At 45.6% G+C, this 17,074-nt stretch overlaps 1 protein-coding gene across 17 annotated transcripts in view; it reads left to right on the forward strand.

The window, feature by feature from the left end:
* Window positions 1–1,954: 1,954 nt before the first annotated feature.
* The window catches only part of LOC1272313 (neuroglian), a 47,789-nt gene continuing 32,669 nt past the window's right edge, over window positions 1,955–17,074 (forward strand). For 6 of the 17 annotated variants that reach the window (XM_061663171.1, XM_061663175.1, XM_061663176.1 and 3 more), the window contains exons 1-2: window positions 2,063–2,360; window positions 7,377–7,798. The gene's annotated coding sequence lies outside the window, so the exon portion shown is untranslated. Of the gene's footprint in view, window positions 2,361–7,376; window positions 7,799–17,074 lie in introns of all 17 variants that reach the window. The other 11 variants (XM_061663177.1, XM_061663181.1, XM_061663186.1 and 8 more) reach the window with 8 other exon arrangements.

A 17,074-nucleotide genomic window follows, 5' to 3' on the forward strand; every position in this document is an offset into this window, starting at 1 on the left:
GGCTAAAACCATCCCCTACTTGCAAAATTACACGAAGATTAATGATATTTTGGCTGAAAATTACGAGATTCGACTTACGCGGAAATTCGAGATACGCGGTATTTTGCGGCCGTTTTCGGTCCCCATTAACCGTGTATCTCGGGGACCGCCTGTAGTTCTATACGTTTAGGGCGGTGGCAACGCTCATCGGATGCGATTTTATCGGACGCGATTTATATGGGATTTGACAGATAACGTCGGACGTGCGATTTCGTCGTCCGACGTTATCTGTCAAATCCCATACAAAAATTTGACAGGCCGTCCGATAAAATCGCATGCGAAAAAGCGTTGCCACCGCCCTAAAACATAGTTTGACAAACACTAACAGTTTGACAAACAGTTTGACAGACGGAAAGTGTTGCAAAAATTTGTCACGGAAGATTTTTTGGGTCGTCTAGAAGCAGTGTAATATAACAAGAAGAAGAAGAGATATCACGTCGCACGACAAATCGCAACGATACCGTCGTCCGACTTTATCTGTCAAATTCCATATAAAATTTGAACAGGCCTTCCGATATACAGGGTTTTCCAATTGAGTTTAGACTAGCAGCATACTTTTTTTGAATAGTCGCAATAGATTCTTGACTAACATCCTCTATTTTTGATTACGAGCAATGGATTACATCTCAAAATTCGTGTTTGAATTTGCAAAACGATGCGAAAGGCCTCTAAAAAAACAACTTGAGCGATTTAAAAATCAATTTGCGCTATTGAAAATAGCATCGGTGCGGTGAAACAACAACGTTTGACAGCTAAAGTGAATATTGAGCTTCTGAAATTGTTTTGCTGACATTTTATTCTGACTTGTAAAACCCTGTACAGGCGGTCCCCGAGATACACGGTACCTCTTATACGCGGATTCGGAGATACGCGGTTTTCAAAATTTGACAGTTCTTGGAGCAAATTGTACTGATTTGGCACATCCATTGTGAAATATCAAATAATTTCCGTGCTGATCGAATGTAAAATGCCATTTAAAAAGGTTTAAAACTGTTCAATTCATTAGAAACATATCAAATAATTAATTTGGTGGCTAAAACCACCCCCTACTTGCAAAATTGCACGAAAATTAGTGATATTTTGGCTGGAAATCACGAGATTCGACTTACGCGGAAATTCGAGATACGCGGTATTTTGCGGCCGTTTTCGGTCCCCAATAACCGTGTATCTCGGGGACCACCTGTATTCACTAGAAGCAATTGATTTCAGCAGGCCGATTGCTGGCGCGGAGTGACCAGATTGTTTTTAGAGGTTATTGGTAGGAAATCTAAAGCAAATTCGGTAATTTCCAGTAAAAACAACTTTTTATTCACTCAAAATTTATGAAATTCTAATTTTACGTTGAACTGTGAATACTTAGAAAAACATTTGATTTTTGGTTAGAAAAATTGAGTTATAGTGCGCGCAATTGTAAACCGATATTCGATCGAAAATCGATAGAACTACATATGGTCACTCTGAAAAACTTGCCCAATCTAGCTTTTGGTTAGGTTATGCCTGTGGGTCCACTACTGCATATTTCAATTCAGCCGTTAAGTGCTTTTGTGTTATATTGTGCATTAATAAAATCAAAACAATAGCACCGAAAACCTATCAGATAAAATATATCTTACTTTGTGGATGATATATAGTAGTAAAACAAGTGATTTAAACAAATGAGCGGATGAAATTAAATATTATCCACAGATTATTATTCAAGCCGATCTGTCACACCGGATATTATAAACGCGTCGCTCTTAGGCTGTCATGCAGGGATCTGCTGAAATCAATTGCTCCTAGTGAATAATCCATTGCTCGTAATCAAAATAGAGGATGCTAGTCAAGAATCTATTGCGACTATTCAAAAAAAGTATGCTGCTAGTCTAAACTCAATTGAAAAACCCTGTAAAATCGCATACGAAAAAGCGTTGCCACCAGCCTCACCAACCACAAGCCGTTCTGCCGAGGTGTAGCCGCGTGCTGACAGTTTCTCAGACCACCCGTCCACTTCTCTCATCCCGCATTCGCACCACCGACCGCGTCAATCGATACGCTGCGCAGAGTGCTGTGCTGGTGGTGTGCTCGGCCGTTCGCAACGCAACGGGCACCATACATTCGACTCTAACCTCTCGTGGCGAACGGACGTGTGCGTACGCCCGGTTTCCCCGCATGCTCGCGGCTCAGTGAGTGGTGAAACAGTAAGCAGGTAGAGAGAGGGAGAAAGCGCAGTGTGAGTGTGTGTGTGTGCGTGTGTGTGGTTGGCAAAAAGCGGGACCACGGTGAAGCGGACCGCCGTTCCCTTGGCCCTGCGCTAGCTGTGTGTGTGTGTGTGGCTTGGTGTGGTACGTATGCTAACGTGAGAAGCGCCGAGTAGATTATCCGCGACACTCTGTGTATGGTTTGCAAACAAAAAAAAAACAAAAGGGGGTTTTCACGGCGTGTTCCGTCCGTTCCGTGTGTGTGTTCTTGTCTCACCGAATGTGCAGTGTGTGTACGTGTGCCCATGGCTGATTGTGGCAGACCGGTGGCGTCTACCTGATGAGCCCGATTGGGACTCCGAAAGAGGGAGAGAGAGAGAGAGAAAAGGAGAGGACGCTTTTCACTGAACACTGAACGGCGGCCACAGCCGAGTCCGAGAAAAGTCTGGCAAACAAAAGTCGCCTGTTTTCCACCAGCAGCAAGCTGCAGCAACGAAGAAGATCATCAAGCAACCACGAACCCGCACACACAGTCGTTAAACGGAGCGCTCGGTGTTCCCCTGGCTGGATGGTGGTGTAGCAAAGGGGGGGGGGTCTCTTTCCAATTTGCAGCGGCCCAAACTAGAAAGAAAAACCCTTGTATAGTACTATAATTTGTAAACGAACGAGAACATAATTTTCTCCTTAGAGGGTCAGCGAAAGGTGAAAATACCGGTGTGTTGTGGTGGGCGGCTACGAAATGTGATCGATGAAAGTTAGTTTTCAAACCGTCATCAACCGACATTTCTTACACTCCACCAATGCTCTCGCTACCAAAACTCTTGCCTCTTATTTTGGGCTCTTGGCAATGTGTTTTTGCTGGAAATATATCGCTTTCAATGAAAAACAATGCCATTTTTTGTCGTAAATTTTCCAACTAAACGCGAGGTGTTGTACCTTGCCTGTTCTGTTGCATCCACATCATGTGAGGGGGCGGAGGCTACTAACTTTACCCCACCACACAAAGAGTTGCTGAAGAGTAGCCGAATTGGGTGGGTGATGAAGAGGGGGGAGGGGGTGGGGGGGGAGTGGTCAGAGCTTTTATAAAAATGATCAGGAAAAATAGGGCCGGGCTGTTGGAGTTGGGAACCCACCCGTCCATGGGGAAGCATGGGCAGCGAGGTGGTTCCGTTCGCCGCGAAGCGAAAGAGAGTTTGAACTCTTTTTTTAACCGCTTTCTGTTCGTTCTGGGGAGCTGTCTCGGTGTGCTGTGGCTCTTGTATGTGTGTGTGTGTGTGTTAGCACCCTTTGTAGTTGGGGGGGGGGGGGGGGGGGGGGGGTTGAACTCCCCGCGTTCAGTTATAAGATTTAACGGTACCTTTTTCGGTTCGGTTGCACTTCTCATTTAATTCCATCCTTCCCCTCGTCGGGGTGGTGGTGGTGAGAAAGAAATTCTTGCCCGTAAGAGGCTGCCCTGCTCACGAACTGGTAGGAAATGGTGTTTTTCTGCCACAATAAATTACATTTCTCTTCATCCTTCTCCCGAAATGAAATTGGGCAGGCTAGCAGGGAAAAGCCAATCCGCGGAAAAACGACCCAATTCTGGTGCGTCGTGTGTCTTCCAACATCATCAAAAAAAAAAAAAAAGAAAAAAGAAAACTTAACACAATAGTGCGTGCGCGCGCGTTAAACACGCATCTCCCTCGCACCATGGTGTGTGTGTGTGTGTGTGCTGCGAGAAGGAAAAGGGACACGTTTTTCTTGCACCATTTCCAGAGTGAGTGTGAGTGCGTTCTAGCTTTACTTCCTTATTGTTGTTTTTTTTTCATTTTGGGTTTTAAATTGTGTGTTTTGTTGTTGTTGCTAAATTGGCTTTGTTTAGCTATCCTTCACCTTTCCAAATGGATTCCGATTAGAAAATGTTTTGCCTTTTTTTCGAAGTCTTTTCCCGTGCGTGAGCGTCGTCATTCTTTAGCCACACGCTGGGTTTTTTTTTTTGCTTGGTCGAACGATAGCGAGAGAGGGGTGAGTTTGCGTGAGAAGCGCGTGAAGCAGGGGTGAGCGCGCAAGAGACGAATTGTAGTGGGATGCATTTTTTTCGTGTGTTGTTTGGTTTCAAATTTTCCAACCGAAAAGAAAGCAAGCCTGAAAAGGGGGTCCATGGCCATGGGGTAAAAAGGGAAAGGGGAGAATATCGCAGTGGTGGCATCGCGTGTGACGTTGCTAAAATAATTAACTGGGGGGAAAATGGGCTAACCTCTCTCCCGCACAGCTCACTGCTCCAACACTCACCTGCTTCGCTTCTCATTACCGTCCGTCCCCGCCTAACAACTCCTCGCCCCAGCGTGGATGTATTTCCAAACGGTGCGGTGGACACGGGGGTGTATACTGTGTAGGCTCCAACTCCAACGTCTTTGTCGGGGTGTGCGTGAGCTAACACAAACCGGCAGTTCCGTCCAACCCTGCTGCTGCTGCTGCTACCTCATTTGTGTGTTACCCGTGTGTCTATGTGTGTGTGAGTGTGTCTGTACACAAGACTGCGCCCGACGCGCCCGTTCGCTGGTGGTAGTGTGGTGATGATGCGTTCGCATGTTTGGGCGCGCCGCACCCTTAAACAATAATTCCATCATCATCAACCGTTTGCACCTCCGCCCTCCGCACCCACTCACACACACACACGCACACACCTTTCCTGTCCTTTGGGTTGGTGGAAACAGGAAAAGCTTGTGATAAACATTTTCAACCTGTTCTGCTCCAAGCGGCACCGTTTTATTTTTCATTCTAATTTTCGAAATTCGAATTTTGATGTGGCGTTCGAGCAAACAATGGTTCTCTTCACACACACTCACACACACGTGTGTAGAAAAGGTAGACACGATCTTGTGGTTTGTGTGTGTGTATGCATGCGTACGTGATCTCACGCTTTCGATCAACCTTTACTCCATATCCAGCGGTCGCCAACCTGCTGCGGCACTCTCGTGACTAATACGGTCGTAAAATGCTAAATGTTGGCTCACAAGGCACTCATTTTAGACAGTGTGCATTAATTTTGGACTCTAACGCTCCTATTGTTGTCTACGAGTCAACCATTTTTTACTCTCGTTTAGATCGTGATAAACTTATGTTATTTTAGCAGATTTATGACAACTGTAATTTTTCATTATAAAAACACAACAACAACCGTATCGGTTTTTTTTGTGTAAAAAGTAATGAGATTCAATAAATTCTCAAGACATTCTGCCTGATCGCGGTACTCGAACGGAAGATCAAAAGTGGAACATGGAAAATTGAAGTTTATTATTATTATTATTATTATTATTATTATTATTATTATTATTATTATTATTATTATTATTATTATTATTTTACATTTCAATGCATGTGAAAAAACTGCTTAACATCGATAACACTTTCATTGATTCCATTCTGTAAACATATAATAATATAAAATTTTGAGGTTCGATTCGAAGCATTCTGTTTTATTCGACTATCGATGCCAGAAAATGCATGTTCATTTCACTTTGTTCACTTCATTAAAATTAGCAAAATTGGCATATTAATTGTAATACTTTAAGTAGAATTAATTATTTGATCAATTACATAGCAGTTAAAAATTGATACCTTAGAGACACAAATGTATGCTGTAAAGGCGAATATTGTGACACGGTGTGAAAAATGTTGATAACCTTAGAGACAAAAATTAGCGTCAAAATTCGGCGACAACGCCTCTAACACAATTCATCATGATTTTGACCGTTCGGTAATTACAAGCGTGAGTTTCGATCAGTCACACAATCTTAGGTTATTTTTAGGGATGCAAAAAAAAAATCAAATATTCTGGTTTATTGTGATAAAAACCTAGTTCATTGTCTCGGAAATCTCATTGCGCGCAATCGCCTACTGATTATTTTGTTTTCCTAACACTATCGAAATTGGTGATGGAGAAAGATTGCACGATGCCATATTGCACGACACATATCATTTATAAAAGAGAATTGTTGAAATTTCGCAATTTCAAACGTTTTTTTTTTTTGTCGTTATTTACTTATTCACGGAACGGTAATAGATGTGGTCGTTGCCGCTTCAAATTATAATTTTTATCACAATCGATTCACAACACGTCAAGTGAAAAATTGGATTACAACATATAGAGAGCATATTTGCAATATCAAACCACCGCTCTTTTCTCAAAGCATTTGGTTTAATTAGATTACTGAAAATTGCTTTTTCTGGAAGCGATTGACAATTTGTGAATTCAATTCGTCTTTATAGCTTCCACATGCTATGGATGGAAAAAGCAGACAGTTCATCCGTTGGTTTCATTGCTTAGTTAGTTTTTTTTCTCCTATTTTCAAAACGATCATTTGACTTTTTTGCCCCTTGACGATGGTTGACGAACACTGGCGCCATGGAAACGATCGAGCCCTTGAGCCGAGTGAGTGAGCCCGCCGCCACCGGTGCCTTCTCCGGGTGAGCAGTGAGCTACGAGCAGTGAGCTGTCTGTATCATTTTAAGGCGTCGTCCCCGCGATCGCGAGATCACCGACGACGACGCGTGCGTTTCTTTCCCGTCTTCTTGCTCACGTGAATGGGGCGGTGCGTTTATGGCTGGCTGTGTGTGTGTGTGTGTGCGCGCGTATGCTCAGGTGTGTTTTTCTACGCGTCCTACACCCTTCTCCGGAGCGTTTGCATGTGGCTGTGTTGGTGCAGTTTTGTTCTTTGTACAACTCCTCATCACCTTTATTTTTTGGTGAGAAACCGTTTTGCCATCTTCCTTACTTGAATTTGTGGCGTAAGCGAGGAACCCTCCAGTGGTGACGTCATGTTTTTTTTTCTGCCAAGGGTTCCTCAAGTCCCCGAGGGGACAAACAAATTGTGTGAAAAAAAGGTTGCTTTTATTTTAAATTACTTCGAACGTAAACTGTCGCATATGAAGTAGATTTACTTCTAACCCAAACTATATAAAGCCAACGTTGCACGCCACAAGAAGAAGCAGCAGGGAAAAGTGTGCGAAGCCTTCTCGCGCCGCTCATGTGTGTATGGTTCTGCATTTCTAAAACAATCTCCCCACCATGCATCCCCACGGTTTCCACGCTAATGTTCTATTGTTGTTCTGTTTTTCCTTCCTTTTCTCCCGGCGTGTGACGAATTGCTCGGAAATTGGTGAATCATAAATGTGTAGCGGTGTGTGGTGTGGGTGAAGTGAGCGACTTTGCCCCGTGTAGCACTGGAGGTAACAACCAAAAACCAACCAGCCGCAGCAGCCCAACAGGCAGTAGTAGCAGTGGAAGAAGTGTCTGGTTGGAAAGGAGTGTGTAGTCGTCCGGGTGGATTTTTGTGGTGCCTGGAAACTCGCTAACCGTTAGCAAAAGGAAGCATTGTGAGCGCCCGTGCGCGCTTGCGTGTGTATTGTGTTTTAATTGAAGTTAAAATTATAGCAAAAAAAAAAAAAAAAGAAAAACAACACCCATCATCAAACTCACCAATCAACTGTGCTAAAAAACGCAACGCCAACTGACTTCTATCAAAACGATTAAACATCACAGCAAAGAGAGTGCTGAGTGACGCGAAAGGGTTAAATCCGCGGTGGGACATCTAATGCTGGTAAGTTGTTTTTATATATTACTTCTGTATTATGTAGAATAATGTAACTCTTATCTAAAATTGGCAGACAGTGGTGCGCCGTCTATCCGGGTACCTTTTATCCGGCTGTCCGTTTATCCGTGCTGTTGAGAAATGACACTTACAATACAAAGGTGACATTGCGTTATGAGGAGGCTATTTGAAAAAAGCGGTTAAAAGAGCACATTGTCATAACAAAAGACACGATAATTCAAAGCAGATTTGAAATATTCTTATTACAAAAACATGACGTTGATAAGAAATGGGTTATTTTTATCAAAAAATAGGAGAATTTTCCAAAAATAATCAGGAATTACTGATAAAATATATCATTTGACTGATTATCCCTGTTATTCGCATATCCCGGGCAAGGTCAAGCCCCGAGAAGCCCGGATAAACGGTGTTCCACTGTAACTATGTAACTATTAAACAAACTGACGGAAAAATAACGACATGCTTGCGACAACCAAGCGACTTGAGCCTCTTGCAAAGCAATTTAAACAATTGTATTATGTCTTCCAATGGAAGGAGAACGAATTTTCCGAAACATAAACATCATCGCACACGATAGCATAATGTGTGACCATTGCAATGCCTTCGAATAGTGTGCTTTGTGGGGCGGTTTCTTGCGCCTTCTTTGCTTAGGGCACAAGTTTATCGATGAATGATTGACACACGGTCTGCGCTGTGCTGTGTGTGTGTGTGTGTGTGTTGATGATGTGTGGTTTTAACAATTCGTTCCATCATTTACTACCTCCCTCTCTGTCTCTAACTCTGTCTCTGTTTCTGCGCATTTGACCCCACGAGTTGCCCTTTTGTATTTAAAACGGACTGGAACACCGCGCGAAGGGCTTCGGAAAGTAACATGCCCTTGCTTTGATGTTTTATGTTTTTTTTTTGTCGCGCAATGTTTCGTACCGTTCCTAATCCCAAGCGGGTGTGGGACACGTAACATAATTTCATTTGTTTGAAAAGTTTAAAAACCTTATGTGGGATAAAACTCCTCTCAGCTTCAGTTATTGACATGAAAGGAGAAACCCGGGTGTTTGTCAAAATTTAGAAATAGTTTTAAATATACATACACACGCAAACGCACACAAACACTCCCACTTCCGATACCTTTTCTGTTGTCAATTAAGTGGAATGTTTTTTTTTTGTTTTTTTTTTCTCTTTATTCCTCCTAACTGCACCTGCTTCCGGTGAGAAACGGTGAGAAACCCTCGAAGGAAAAATAAACACATAATGCATAACGGACTCCAATCGAGCGCAAGCACGTACGCGCACACACACACACACATAGCTACCATAAAACTGCATATACGGTGCAGTGCGGTGGCTGGGGGCAAAGAAGTTGTCCGCAGCAAGAAAGTTGTCACATTTTTCTTTTCTTTTTTTTTTAAATGCTGTTAACGAAAAGGGAGAACGAAAAGGGAATGTGGAAAGGAACGCCGCAAGAAAAGGTAAACCCACAATAAACCCATAAAAGCGGGACGAACACGCTTCCACCACCCCTTTGCCATCCTATAACCTGTATGCCTGTAGGGGGAGAGCTTTTGCTGGTGCTTCTTGTGTGACTCGTCATGATGCCCCAGTCGTCAGTCGTCGATGTAGACTCCCCCCGAGGCTGGGCGAGCTTCTTACGCGTGTGTGTGTGTGGTTTCTGTTCCATTTGTACATTCTTGTTCGAAAGCAAAGGCGCCCATCAGCTTACAACCTTTTAACTAAGCCGTTTGTTCTTAGCTGCACCCCCAAGCAATGGTTGTGTGTGCGTTTATATAGGGTGAAGCGCGCGACGCACGGTCAGCAATGCAATTAGTCATCCCGCGATGCGTGTCCTACCAGACACACACAATCACACACACACTCTCACGCCCACGGTTAAACATTGTTGCATTAATATTTAAGCCGCGCGCTCGCTCGCTCTGTCAGTGCGTTCCCATTCGAAATTACGTCATGATCGTCTTGCGTTGTCACAATTTTACAATGTTCATGTGAGTTGTTTGTGTGTTTGTCTGGGGGCGACATTTTTTCTTGCAATAATTGTAGATCAATTAATCTTGCATTTGCAATTTAATTTCCTCCGTACGATTAACGAGATTGTACCCAGTTGACCCCTCCTACAGGGGATGTTTTGTTGTGTGTGTGTGTTTTTTTTTGTTTAATGCGGTCCACTTCCAGTACGGTTTTTTGATACGCGTTGAACAAAAAACGCGGGCCTGATGGACTGCTGCGATAGGGATCATCTTCTTCGTCTGAGTTTAAGTAGAGGACGGTACTAGTGATGTGTGCACTCTGGAGCGCACGCACGGCTCCGATCTGGCTCCGACTACTGTTAGTCCGATTCTGACTCCGGGAACATGGGAACCAGAAGCTCCGTCCGGTATAATGTGCTCGTGATCAGGGAGTTCATTTCGTTTTTTTTTTGTATTTTACTTTGTACGTGCACTTCGTATACAGACTTCTGTTTCGAAGGTAGACTCTGGACGTCTCCGGACGATGCTGGACGACTCTGGACGACTCCAATTTTGAATGACTCCAATTCTGGATGATTTCGGACGACTCTACACGACTCTGGAGAACTTTGGACGACTCTAAAGAACTCTGGACGACTCTGGAGTCTCCGGACGACGCTGGACGTCTCTGGACGTCTCTGGACGACTTCGGACGATTTCGGACTACTCCGAATCTGGACGACTCTGGACGATTATAAGCGTCTCCGGATGACTCCGGACTGATCTGGACGACGCTGGACGACTCTGGAAGACTCCGGATGACTCCGGACGACTCTGTACGACTTCGGACGACTCTGGACGACTCCGGACGGCTCTGGAGTCTCCGGACGACTCTGGAGTCTCTGGACGACTCTGGAGTCTCTGGACGACGCTGCATAACTCTGGATGATTCCAGACGACTCCAGACGACTCCGGACGACTCCGGACGACTCCGGATGACTCCGATTCTGGATGACTCTGGAAGACTCTGGAGGACTCCGAACGACTCTGGACGACGCTGGACGACTCCGTATGATCACGAAAGACTTTGGACGACTCCGGATAACTTTGACGACTCTGAACGACTCTTGACGGCTTAGGAGGACTCTTGACGACTTAGGACGACTTAGGACGACTCTGGACGACTTTGGACGACTCTGGACGATTATGGGCGTCTCCGGATGACTTCGGACGACTCCAAATGACCTCGGACGACTCTGGCCGATTCCGACTCTGGAAGACTCTGGAGGACTCCGAACGACTCTGGAGGACTCCGAACGACTCTGGAGGACTCCGAACAACTCTGGACGTCTCCGGACGACTCCGGACGACTCCGGACGACTCCGGACGACTCTGGAGTCTTCGGACGACGCTGGACGACTCTGGACGACTCCGTATGATCACGAAAGACTTCGGACGACTCCGGATGACTCCGGACAACTCTGAACGACTCTTGACGGCTAAGGACGACTCTTGACGACTTAGGACGACTTAGGACGACTTTGGACGACTCTGGACGATTATGGGCGTCTCCGGTTGACTTCGGACGACTCCAAATGACCTCGGGCGACTCTGGGCGAATCCGAACATCTTCTCACGATTCCAAAAGGCTTCAGATAATGCTGGGCAGACCTACCGCTTTCCGAAATTGTCAAAGTCGGATAGGAGTGCGACTGCGGATTTTGGCCAACTATGCCCATCACTACACGGTACAAAGAAGTAGAGAGCAGTACTGTATTTCTACGACATGGAGTGACGAATTCGCGATAGGTTCTTTCCGTCGTTTAGTCCTTGAATGCTGCAATAAAAGAATCTTCTTTCGGTGTTGCACTTTCTCACTAACAAAGGCTCAGGCTCTACTACTGCCAGCCACAATGCAAGTCGAAAGGTCACTGCACCCATGAACCGTGGTTCGTCACTGTCGCTCGTAAGTAATTGTCTGCGCACTATTCGCCTAGCACCTTATTTATTATTATACTATCTCTCTCCGGAAGTCGAGTGTGGGGGGTTACGTGAAGATAAGAATTATCAGTTGTTTTTTTTTTGCTCTTGCATCCAGAAAAAGGAGAGAAAGAGCAACAGTTTGTACTGTGTACTTGTCTGTTTGCTCGATTTAGGTCAGCTCAAGTGGCAATGACGGAATAATGAGTTTTTCTCTGAAGTGTGGCACTTTGTCTGCTATGCTATCCCGCGATCCTCTTTTAACCAGCATCCGAAGATTTGATTGCTTGTTATTGCAAAAGATAATCCCTTTCAAGAAAGGTTCTCTTGCGTGCACCCCAAACGCGCCACACTTATCGACACGGGGAAGAAGACCTTGGTGATGCGAGAAAGTGTTTTTCGGTCATAAATAGCATCAGCATTGTTGGCCCCACATCGCATCGCGCCTCAGCGAGTGTGCAGGGATGGTTCTTCATTCATGGTTTTATTTTGTACGACCTTTCTCTTCCACCTCTGGGGGGTAGGGCGAGCTGCCGTTTGCACACTCGGACAACCGGGACAAACATAAATAGACGCAACCGGGTGACAAAGATCCTGTGTGTGTTGTGTGTTGGTTCATCCGCCGCCTGTGTGCATCCTATTTAGTGGGAAGCGCGATCGGTTTCTAGTTCAAGTTCGTGCCCAGTTTGCTGCTGCTGCTTGCCTGCAGCGCCGGGTGCAGTAGCCGCCAGCAGTGGCTGCTGGTTGACTCACACCCACGCACCAATCCACTTTGCTGGGAGTAAATCAGTGTGTAGTGGAGCTATTTTTAAAACCCCTTTCCCACCAAGTAATGGAACATCCAAGCTCCTCTCCAGTAACCTACTCTCTCTGGTGCAGCAAATGTGTGTTGCTTGCTGCAGAAATTCACTTGCAATTCACTTTCGCTAGAAGTTACGTTCGCCAACCACTATCCGCATTGCTTTGTGCAGGAGCGAGTGTGTAAAGGTGGTGCAGATGACATCACTTTTCCATCGCGATCGAAATTGAGGTCAAATCGAAAACGAGATGTGTTGTATCTGATGGTTGGGCGCGTAGAGATGTGTTCTACACATTACGCAAAAAAAAAAGATGTTGAACTAATTTGGCCTTGCCGGTGTTCCTGTAATAGCCCTCTCTCCCTCCCCTGCTTTTTACGAATCGATGAAAATAAATTCCTCTGCCTGTTGTTTGTTTTCGTTTGTTGATCGCGAGCGCGCGTCGTCCTATGTTGTTGCGACAGCCACACGAATTCGACTCTACTACACTGTTTGCCTACGGATGCCGGTGGGGAGGAGGATTTTGGACGGTGGAGGTTTAGAAGAGATGATCTTGATCATTGGGAACCGTTTTTTTTCTCGTTTGTTTGGATGAAAAGAATGGAAAGAGACACGAGGATGGGGGACGGCAAACAGGCAGCATCTATTTATAGGCAGTCCTCGGAGGCATACCTCACACGCTTGAACACTTCGATTTTTCATCACGCCGCATTATTTTTCTCTATGTGGTTTTATTAGCGTAAAATGTTTGCTAGGGAAGGCAGAGAGAGAGAAAGAGAGAGAGAGAACATTTAATGAAAGTTTGGAAAGAAAACCTTTCTAAAAGGAGATAAATCTTGAATTCGATAGAGAGCATCTGCATCCATTGCCTGGGGTGCAGTTTAGGTCCGTTCCAGGTTTTCGAAATCTATAAGTGGTTCCAGTTTCTACACATCGCAACTCCTCCATATCCGTTCGTGATGAAGCATTTAATCAAAAAGCACATTGGATCCATTAATTCCTGCTTGCACCATCCGCCAAGATGGCAAAGTAAAAAATGCACTAGATACAAATTCACCACCTTCTCTCATGATCGATGTCGGATGGCTCCCCCGTCCACAAGAGCAGCATTGGCATCCAACAAATAGGTTTCCCCCCCTATGCCTTGTTGTTGGTGTTGACGAGCAAAGAAAACTTGACCTCTCAGGAAGCCTGGGAGGGGGAGGGGGGGAGGTGACGACATCAGCTGCCAAGAAAAACCTCGTCGTCGTCGTCGGTGGTGGTCGGGCCGTGTGTTTTCCCCTCGAGGACATTTATCTCTTGCTCGGGCAAAAAAAAGGGTTTACTCACATTGGTGAGATAATTTCTCCTCCTCCAACTCTTCAAATACATATGCAAACACACACACACACACACACACACACACACACACACACACACACACACACACACACACACACACACACACACACACACACACACACACACACACACACACATATACCGATCAGTGTCTATTTCAAGCTACAAACCTGCAAAGGAAGTGGTAGTAACCCCTGTGCATTGGATGTGCTTCTTCCATCTGTGTACGGCTGCTGCTGCGGGTGTGTGATATCATCGGACGATACACCGAAATGACTGTCTGTGTGTTTGGATATTCTCATCTACTGGTCATCCATTCACACCCGGACTGCGGGTGAGATAATCTCGGCGATGACGAACCTGGCAGTATTAAAATTTGCTCCTCATAATCTGTTTTTACGCTGCAGAGCACTGACGCATGCAACCTTGGAGGACATGTTCTTGGGACTCGCTGCAAATGAGTGATGTGTGTGCTCTAGCCAAAGTTGTATTACTAGAGATATTGTCTACAAGACAAATGGAGCTCTTTATAGGCTGAAGATGTCGAAGGTTCAGGAATTTTGGATATGCTTGGGTCCTGGACTTTGGAGGAAAAGAAACCCCAGCGAGAGGTAGTTGCCGTTGATCCCAACAAAATGAACACATCTAATGAGGTGCCGATAGTAGCAGACAGACACGCTACAGCAAGTCACTCAGCAAGCCAGGGAAGGCATTTCTGGAATTCCAAATGAAATTTTCATCCTAATTAAAATCGGATTGTGCTAAAATGCGCTCCCACACTTCCCCAACCAATTGTGGGGCGCCGGTGTAGGTAGCAGAAGTCATCGCTCGCCACCGTCTAGACAGTGCGAGAGTTGGTGGTCTCCTTAGTAGCAATCCGGGTTACGCTCCTTTGTTTCCCACTTTTGCCTGCCAACTCTCTCTCTCTCGCTCTCTCTGACATCCGGTCGCTTCCGACGCTGGTTTTAATTACTTCCGGTGTGTTATCCGTTAGTGGCGTGGGTTCGTGTACTCTGCCTGGCTGTGTTCGAAGACGACCCCCAGCAGTGTCCTCCCACTTGCCCTGGTGGTGTGCACTGCTCGGAAAGCCAAAGAAAGAAAAGCAAATAGGACGACCCACCGTGGCAAAAGGGTCGCAGTAGGGTGGGCGAGCTTCTTATTAAATCCTGTTACGACCAGGTCCATGTCGCTCCATATTATTTGCTGTGGACACTTTTTTTTTGACGCACTGGCAGGGTTAAGTTGAACGACCTGACATATCTTATTAGCGTTGGTTGCGTTTTTTTTTCACGCGCATACCACACATCCCAGGCTGTTCAGCCTCTGCGTACCGTTTGACCAGCGAGACTATCTTTTATGCAACCGTTCCTGAAGTTTGACATGTTTGGCTGACTTTGAGTGGTCTTGCGAAGGATCATCCGCTTGAAGTTCACTTCAGATTGTCGGGGTTTCGGCGAGGGATCTATCGGGCAGAACTTCCCTTCAGAAATGAGAAGTTTTTTTAAAAAGGTGTCAAAATCTTTACATCTGTTGGGCGTGGCATGTTCCAAGACTTACCCCGATGGTGTGCCATAAGATGACACGGAACGCACACGTGTCCCTTTTTTTCCGGACCATATGCGATGTCAAGCAGCAACAACAACAAAAAAAGTACATCTCGTTCAAGGATTTCTTCAGCTGATATGAGTCAGCAAATTTCGAAAAGGAAGGAAGTACATTTGAAATAAAAGCGGAAGCGAGTACAGTCGTCCATTAGGCAGCAGAACGTCTGGGTGGGCATGACGAAATCGTTCCAATTTTTCCTGCTGTGCTGTGTTTTTTTTTCTTTCTCTCTCTTTCTCTCTCTCTCTCTCTCTCTCTTTCTCTTTGTGTCTTTATTTTATTTCGTGTTATACGTCATGCGGTCGCGCCCCGGTGTCTGTTCCGATCGGACTGAAATAGAATTATGCTAATTATTATTCATAGCCCTCCCCCTTTTGCCCCTGCAGCAGTATAGAAGTTTCGTTGAGTTTTCCGTTCCGCTGCATTACGACGGGTTGCCGACCGGGGGTAGCATTTGGGCAGAGTGTGTCTTCTGGGCGCTTAACTGGCCGGAAATTGAGTCATTACACCTTGGGCGTCATTTCTATACCGGTGTGTTGTACAGCAACGGGATTCGGATTCGCATAGCTAATCCCGTGTGGACACGTCAGCGTTTTCCGTAAATCAATAAACACCAGCAAGGTGGAAATGTGGGGCACAGACGAAGAAATCAACCTTTGAGAACCGAACTAAACTGCTATTACGCCGAAGCTTTGCCCGTGGAACTCCCCGAAGAGCAGTTTTATCCCATTGCCCTATCATTATAACAGTGCAAAATCGAATATTCAATTCCCTCCTACCTACTCGCTCCGGGCCGAAATAGAGCCCGGAGGAACAGGAATCGACGTCAGGGATTTTGTTGTACTCGCACCGATGACGTCATTATGTGCTGCTCTTTGCAATCAAGAGTGGACGAGAAGAACGAGAACATCTCCTGATGTGCATCCTTTTCCCCAGCAAAATGGCACATACTATCTCTCTCTCTCTCTCTCTACTCCCCTGAGGGGGGAGAAGTCGTCCTCATGAAGTCATCCGATCCCTCATCTTTGCCTTGTGATGCATAATGAATCACAGATTTGCAAGGGAATGATTGCGTGTGTTGGGTTCCCGGTAGATTTTGTTTCGTTCTTAGCTGCGCTGAAGCTACGTCACAAAGCTCTGAAGATATAGGTAACATTGGAGGAGTGCACTGCAATATGCGACTACACTCAACAGATGTAACCTCCCAATCTGTCACCGTTCTGTGTCAGTTGGTAATGGAGCGAACTGGCAACGAACCGACAAATTGAAGTGTCTAGGTTGGAGAGCACCAGAGGAAATTCCCAGAATTGACAACTGTTGTTTTCATGTCGGAGACCTCCCGCAGTCACATTCAATCTTTAGTCTTCGAAGTCAGACACCGGATACGATCACTTTTTACGAACAGGAAGCGCTGTGACGACGGGTCAACTCCAACAAGAAAAGAACTCTATCACATGCTGTCCCCTGGAGAAGACGCGCGCTATTCTCGAGATATCTCTCTTGGTGGGCAACCGCAAAACTGTCCGGAAACTTGGAAACCGCACCCCCGATTGGTGTGGAGCTCCAGTGGAGTGCGGGAATGTGAG

This window comes from Anopheles gambiae, chromosome X (genome assembly GCF_943734735.2).
Source record: "Anopheles gambiae chromosome X, idAnoGambNW_F1_1, whole genome shotgun sequence".
In the NCBI taxonomy this organism is placed as follows: Eukaryota; Metazoa; Arthropoda; class Insecta; order Diptera; family Culicidae; genus Anopheles; species Anopheles gambiae.